Below are 8,036 nucleotides of genomic sequence, written 5' to 3'. Positions count from 1 at the left end.
TTTTTTTTTTTTTATGTACAATTTATGTGGTATCTTTTGTATGTGTATATTGAATTTTTGGGATGCATACTCAACAGTTTGGTTATTGAAAAGATGAATAGTTTATTTGAGACTTATAGTCTGTTTGGCCAAGCTGTCAAAAATAACTTCTTTTTTTGGGTAATTAAATCCTTATATTAATCACCAAGTAATATCTACAAAGCAATAGGTCAGCTCAACCTAACTTCCTTACTGGATACAATCAATCTATCCTCCATCTAACTGCCTATCAACTATATCTATTAGTAATTACATTTTGCTAACAAAACTTTAGTATACCCCTCAGCTCTCATACTACATACACATGCTATCTTTTTTGCGAGGATGTCCTATGTTGTAGCTGTTTTCTCAAAGACTCTTAAGTTTCTTTCAATCCACAATGTATACACATATTCTGCAACTAACATTTTGAGTATTCTAGCCATTTGAGATTTTCCTTTTGTCATATGTACTACCCATTGTTGTCACTCTATCCATAAATATAGACTAGTTTGCATTTGAATCCATTGCATGAGTCTGCTCCACAATTCTCTGCCATATGCACATTTTGCAAACATATGCTCCTTTGTTTCCAAAGCTTGCTTACAAAAATAGCATGTTTCATCCACTTGAATCTTCCATTTCTTCAGTTTGTCAGCAGTTTAGAGTCTATCATGCATTAGCAACCACAATATAAATACTGCTTTTGGCCTGGCCTGATTCTGATACATTAGACCTTTCCATGCTATCTTTGGCATCTCTCCTATCAGCTTCATGTATACCTGTTTGATCATTGTCTTCTGTTTGCCTTGATTGCTATTGATCCCTGCCACATAACTTCTTGCTTCAAATACTTTCTTCAGCATCCAGGAAGTCTGTTGTGGTACCCTCATAGTAAGAAAAGACTGATCTTTAATGTAATAACTATGGATCCATTTGATCCACAATTTGTCCTTCTTATTTGCCAGTTCCCATGTAGACTTTGTTATTGCTGCTTTATTCCACAATGCCAGATTAACCAAATTTAGTCCCCCTACAATTTTAGGTGAGCACATCTTCTCCCAAGATACCAGAGCCTTTTTTGTGATCACATTCTCCCCTGACCAAACATAACTTCTACAATAAGCTTCAATTGTCTTGGCAACCTTAGCTGGCACGCTGAAAATCTGAGCCCAGTATGCTTGAATACCAAAGATGACATGCTAAACCAATTGAATTCTACCTGCATATGACAATTTCTTAGCTGTGCAAGATGAGATTCTTGCCACTATTTTGTCAATAAGTGGTTGTCATTGCATGATTCATAGCTTTTTAGAATCAAGTGGTATGCCTAAATATTTGAAAGACAATGACCCCTGACTATACCCCAGCTTTCCTTGTATCTCCTTTTGAGCCTCCACACTGACTCCTCTATAATAGATGGAACTTTTGCTAGGTCAGCACTAAGTCCTGAAGCTGCTGAAAAGATCTAGAACCTGTCATGTATTAAACTTACTGAAGTTGCATCTCCTCTTGCAAAGATCAGAAGGTCATCTGCAAAACTCAAATGAGTTAAGTCCAACCTTGCATACAAAGGATGGAAATGGTATGCTTTCTCCTACTTTAAGGTCTTTAAGTTCCTGTTGAGATACTCCATGGCTATGGCAAATAAGAAGGGTGACATAGGGTCCCCTTGCCTCGGTCCTCTAGCTGCATCAAAAGGCTTTGTTGTTTCACCATTTACAAGAACTGTATAGTTTACTATTGTCACACATTCCATGATCCATTTAATGAATTTAGTTAGGAAGCCCAATTCATCTAGCATTTGATGCAAGTATCTCCAATCAATTGTGTCATAAGCTTTTTGGATATCCACTTTGATAAGGCATCTAGGAGAAATGTTATTCCTAGAATAAGCTTTGACTAGTTCATGAGCAAGTATCACATTATCTGCAACCTTTCTTCCTGGGATGAATCCAGCCTGAGTTTCTGAGATGATAGATGCAATAACTTTCTGTATTCTATTAGCTAGGACCTTAGCTATCAGTTTATATAATACAGTGCAGCAAGCTATTGGTCTATATTCTCTGATGCTTGTAGGATTTGGGACTTTAGGCAGAATGGTGATAGTTGTACAATTCACTGTCCTATATAACTTCCCTGTGGTAAAAAATCTTTTGACTGCTTGGCAAACGTCATCACCTATAATTGGTCATCCTTTCTTGAAAAATACTACATTGTAACCATCTACCTCTGGAGCTTTATCATTTCCAATAACACATAGACCTTCATATATTTCTTGCTCAGTAACTTCTGCAATCAAGTTCATCTGCTGTTCATGATTAAGAACTGGCCCATTCTTCATTGTTTGTTTATTGACTGCATGTAAATTCCCAATTATTGCCCCCATCAAGGCTTTGTAGAAACTGATGATCTCTGCTTGTATCTGCTGCTGGTCAGTTATTTTGTTTCCAAAGCTATCTTGTAGCTCTGTGATAACTTTTCTCTGCCTTCATTCCTTCATTATTGCTGAGAAATATTTAGAATTGGCATCCCCTAGTCTTAACCATGTAGCTCGAGCCTTCTGTTGCAGTATGCTTTCTTCAATTAATGACCATTTCTCCAAGTTCTCTAAGGCTTGTTTTTCCTCACTAGCTAGTTTGTCTGAATAACCTTTTAATATTTGAGCTTGAATACACTGTAGTAAACTCCTTGTTGATTACAGCTTATCTGTGATGCCCTTGAATTCACTGTTGTTGAGCTGCTTCAACAAAGATCTCAGAAACTTCAACTTCTGTCATATATTCTTCATAGGGTCATGATCATATTGTTCTTTCCATACTCCTTCCACAAGTGACATAAAGCTTGAATGTTCTGTCCAAATATTAAAAAATCTGAAAGGAATTTTGCCACTTGGTACTAATCTTCTTATAGGGATAACCATTGGAGTATGATATGAAATGAATGGAAGTCTATATTCTTCTTCCATATGTACATAAGCTTGCACCCATTCATCATTCCCTAAAGCTCTATCAATCCTGCTATATACTCTATCTAATCCTTGTTGTTTATTCGACCATGTCTAGTAATCTCCTCGCCACGCCAGTTCATTCAAATTTAGAGTTTGCATATAATCATTAAAGTCTTGTATTTCATTTCTTGTAACTGTTTTCCCACAAATTTTGTCTTGAATTGTTAAGACAGAGTTAAAGTCCCCTAGATGATCCGTGGTTCAGTATTCTGAGGTGCATCAACTTTTAGTTGTTGCCATAAAGGTTTCCTTGCTTCAGTAGTATTAAATCCATACACTATTGTCATAAGACAATTTATAGTATTCGGTCTGCCTACAACTCTACAATGAATTGTTTGAGCATATTTTCCTAAAACTGTAATGACATAACTCTGAGGATCCCAAAGAATCCAAATTCTCCTATTTATTGCATAATCATAATTGTAGTGAGCTTGTCAACCAGGTGCCACTAACTGTGAGATCTGAGCTGCTTTTTCCTTCTTTACCCTTTATATAGGTACCCAACTCCTTTTGTTTGTATCTCTTGTTGGTACCCCTTATGTTCCATACCATCCAAGACATAATCAAAGTCGAGAATGCCCACCTATATTAGGTGGTTTCAAGGTTTCTATCAAAGTTGTACTCGGGATTGTTTGAGATCTTTGTTTCACTGGAGACATTATAGTTTTGGCATAGGTCATTGGAGTGTCATCTGCTTTCATTTTCCCTTTATCTAATTGCCTGCTTACTTCTACTGTTTTCTCTTTTTGCTGATGATCTTCCTTACCTTCTGTTAGCTTAGAAGTGCTCACATCTTCCTTGCTAGCTTCTTCAATTTGTTTTTGGCTCATTTCATCAGTTATAACTATTTCTGGCTCCTTAATCCTCCATATTTGTTTCACTGGTGGTGGCTTCCTTCTCCTAGGCTGGGGAATTTGTTTGTCACCTTCCTTTGGAATTCTACTACAATTCTGTCCGCTTTTTAAGCATTTGTCACAGAACTCCGGTTTCCAATCAAATTCAACTGCTTGCTAAAAAATCACCCCTTCATCATTCATGACTGGAATGCTAGTTGGCAAAGGCTTTGTAACATTCACTTCTATTAGGATTCTAACATAGGAAATTCTTGTCTGTTTAGCAGTACACTTATCTGCAAACATAGGAATCCCTATTGTGCTTGCTATTCTACTCAGTGAGTTCTCACTCCAGCAATTCATGGGAAGTTTTGGAAACCTTACCCATAATGGAATGTCTGTCATGAACTCTGCTGCAAAATCAAAGTAAGGAGACCAGTGTTTCATTATCATTGGTCTATTATTCATTGTATAAGGCCCAACACACATTATTTCCTTCATATCCTCCAATGATTGAAATCTCACAATATAATACCCTTCATCATGATAAAATAAATCTGGCATGGCAACTGTGTTCCACATCTGATTTATGTACCTTTTCATATAGTTGTAGCCTGGTTTTTCACCCACAACGTAGACTATTAAGGCACTCTTCCATTTCAGATTTTCCTGCTCAATTTCTGACTTCTCAAGCTTAGCTACTATATTTTCATTTATAATTTCAGGAGTAATATAATTCAGTGTCATACCATTTGCTACAGATCTATTGCCTGTGAGCACTTTAGCCCAAGTAGACTTTGGGGAAACAGCTTGGTTTTGTCCCTTGTTCACCAATGGAACAGTAATTCCAGCTTGTGCATTAGCCGTATTTTCCTATTCTTTGCTCAATGGAATAGTAACTTCTCGAACTGCAGGGGGTGTGATACTTTCTCGTAAATCAACATGCATAGGGATTGGACTCTGATTTACTTGTTTCTTCTGTTGTTTAGCTGATCCTGAAGCTTCTCCATGGTAGATCTGTGTTAGAGAAACATATCCAGTAGTCACCTTCGATGTTTCAGAAATGGTTTCCGTAAACTTTGTTGAGCTCCTTTCCATAGCGTTGAGCTTAGGTATTTTGTCAACTACACAAATTTGTTGCTTTCTAGGACGTCCACGAGCTTTCTTACCAGTCATGGCAAAGACGACGCACGTTTGCTTAACATGCGCCGAGAGAACTTGGAGAAGAAACCCAATATGCCATTTTGCTGCTGCTGCTACTACTACTACTACTACTACTACTATAAAATAACTTATTTTGAAAAGTACTTTTGTAAAATAATAGTTTGTGCTTGACCATTTCATTTGAGTAGTGCTTTTTGCAAGCTCATTATGTTTGGTCAATTTCCAAAAAGTACTTTAAGTATCAAATTACAAAAAATAACAGTATATGTTCAGTTTGCAATTAGTATTATTTTTAAAAAAAATGAATCTAAATATTTCTTATAAAAAAATTAATTAACATATAAAACATAAAGTAAAATTATAAATTTAAAACTCTAGTCAATATAAAATATAGTTATTTCAAAGTAATAACATAGTGTATCTAGTATTACTTATTATTTACATGATAATTTAAATATATTTAAATATATTATTTAATTTAAATTAAAAATCTACTCTTAAGAATAGGAGAAAGAGAATAAAAATATGATTGAATAAAAAAAAGAAATGTACGGTAGAAATAAAAAGAAAAAGGAAAAAATGTAAATTGAATAATTTAAAAAATATCAATTTATTATAAGGTTATTTTTTACTTGAACAAATTAATTTTCTGCTTCTGCTTATTTGCAACTTCTCCCCAAAAGTAGAAAAACTGCTTTTGTTGATGCTCAAAAGTACTTTTTCATCTTAGCCAAACATCTCAAATTTTCTGAAAAGTACTTTTTAAACTATAAAAAAAAAGTACTTGGCCTCCCAGAGGCTTGCCAAACAGCCTCTTAATCTTACTATTCCTTTTCCTTTTTAAGTATTTTTTTCATGTTATAAATACATTAAATTTGTAAATGTCCAACAACTCATCCATGAACCATTTTGGATTATACATGAATATGTTTATTACACTCATTTAATATCTTGTAACACTCAAGTAAATTGTACACTCTATATACAGTGTTTCTGATTCTATAAAAAACATCAATAAGATAGAGTTGAATACAACTTGATAGAAGAAAAGTCTTATCTATATTTCTTGGCTTATATTGCTATAATTTTATAATACGTTATCAGCACGAAGGTTCTAACCAACTGAGGTTATCTGCTTCAATCGAATTTTATCTTCTTCCAAAAAGAGGTAGTTAATTTTTTTTCCGATTCAGGTATACATTTTTATGTTTATAACGTTTCTATTAGGATCTTCTTTAACTTACAATTTAATTACCGTATGCATAACTTGTTTTGAATATGATTATAATAATTGCCTTGGTATGAAAACAATAAGCTCCGGTTAAGTTGTTATTTCATTATATAATCTACGAAGAAACTTAAACATGCATATAAATAGATAAGTATTAAATTAAATTATAATAATTAGACTAATTAATCCTACATCCAAATGTTATGACAGAATAGGCATTTAGAAGGAATTCTTGCAAAATTTTCAAAAGGTTTAAACGCATATGCGATGAATTTATCACCTAAGTGTACAAATTATTAATGAATTTAAAATTAATGACTTAACTATTAAATGAATCGTATTCAATGTTGAAACTTGGCAGAATTGATATCATCTAATTTGTGCCTACTTAACCTATTGAAACGTCTTATAAGTAGAACAAAATATACTAGTACCTATTAATGAGATTACTTCAACTTATTTATTCTCAGAAAATATACTATACATGTCTAAAGTTCTTGTATGTAATATTAACACTAATTATCATCGCACTACACATAATTGTTTGTTCTAACAATTATATAGAGAATGTTAATACATGATTATATTCTGTACTGATTTTTTTTTCATTGATAATAATTCTTATTATTCTAATTCGCTTATTTTCTATGCTAGTTTTCACTATGTCAAAATTTTCAAAATTTGAATTTGTGGCATTTGACATCTCTGGGAATAACTATTTGCCATGGCTACTTGATGCTGAAATTCACCATGACGCTAAAGGCCTTGATGACACTATTAAATAAGGAAATAAAGCACCAAGTCAGGATAATGTCAAAGCCATGATTTTGCTTCGCCATCATCTCGATGAAGGGTTAAAAAGTGAACATTTAACATTGAAAGATCCATTTTAATTATGGACTAGTTTGAAGGAACGATATGACCGACTAAATGCCACGGTATTGCCAAGAGCTCGTTGTGAGTGGATGCACTTATGGCTACAAGATTATAAGACCATAAGTGAATATAATTCTACTATATATAGAATAATTTTCCAACTAAAATCATGTGAGAACCTATGAATGATGAGGACATGTTGAAAAAGACTCTTTCCACTTTTCATGCCTCAAACATGGTGTTACAACATCAATACCGTGAAAATGGCTTTAAGAAATATTTTGAGTCAATTTCATGTCTTTTGGTGGCTGAACAACATAATGCCCTTTTAATGAAAAATCATGAAGCTCGCCCCACTGGATCAGCTCTATTTCCAGAAGCGAATCTGGTAGCGATAGATCCAAAGTCTGAAGAAGACAAAATAATTATCGTGGCCGTATAAATATACGTGGACATGGCAAGGGGCGAAATAATAATCGCCATGGTGGTGATCATTATAAACAAGAGAACAATAAAGGTTCACAAAATAATCCTTCAAAAGGCAAAGGTAATATTTACCACCTATGTGGTATGAAAAATTATTGGGCACTAATTTATCGTACGCCTGAACATTTTGTCAAATTTTATCAAGTCTCCATAAAAAGGAAACAAAATAAGGTTGAAACTCAGTTGACCTTTCAAAACAATGTTGAGGCAGGCCCTATGTAACGACTTGACCAATCGTTTCGAGGTTTTGGCCGCAGAAGCGGCCAAAAGAGCACAGATGTGATTGAGAAGGGAGAAGGCTGGGACCGTAGATACGGTCGTCTTGCCACAAAAGTGGGACCGTACCTGCGGAAGGAGAAACGCAAAAGTGGAGTGAGGGGGCCTGGTGAAGGACCGCAGATGCGGTAGTGGGGCCGCA

The sequence above is a fragment of the Nicotiana sylvestris genome, chromosome 9 (genome assembly GCF_000393655.2).
Source record: "Nicotiana sylvestris chromosome 9, ASM39365v2, whole genome shotgun sequence".
Lineage (NCBI taxonomy): Eukaryota > Viridiplantae > Streptophyta > Magnoliopsida > Solanales > Solanaceae > Nicotiana > Nicotiana sylvestris.
The sequence above is the reverse complement of the archived record's forward strand: the minus strand, read 5'-3'. Positions refer to the sequence as shown.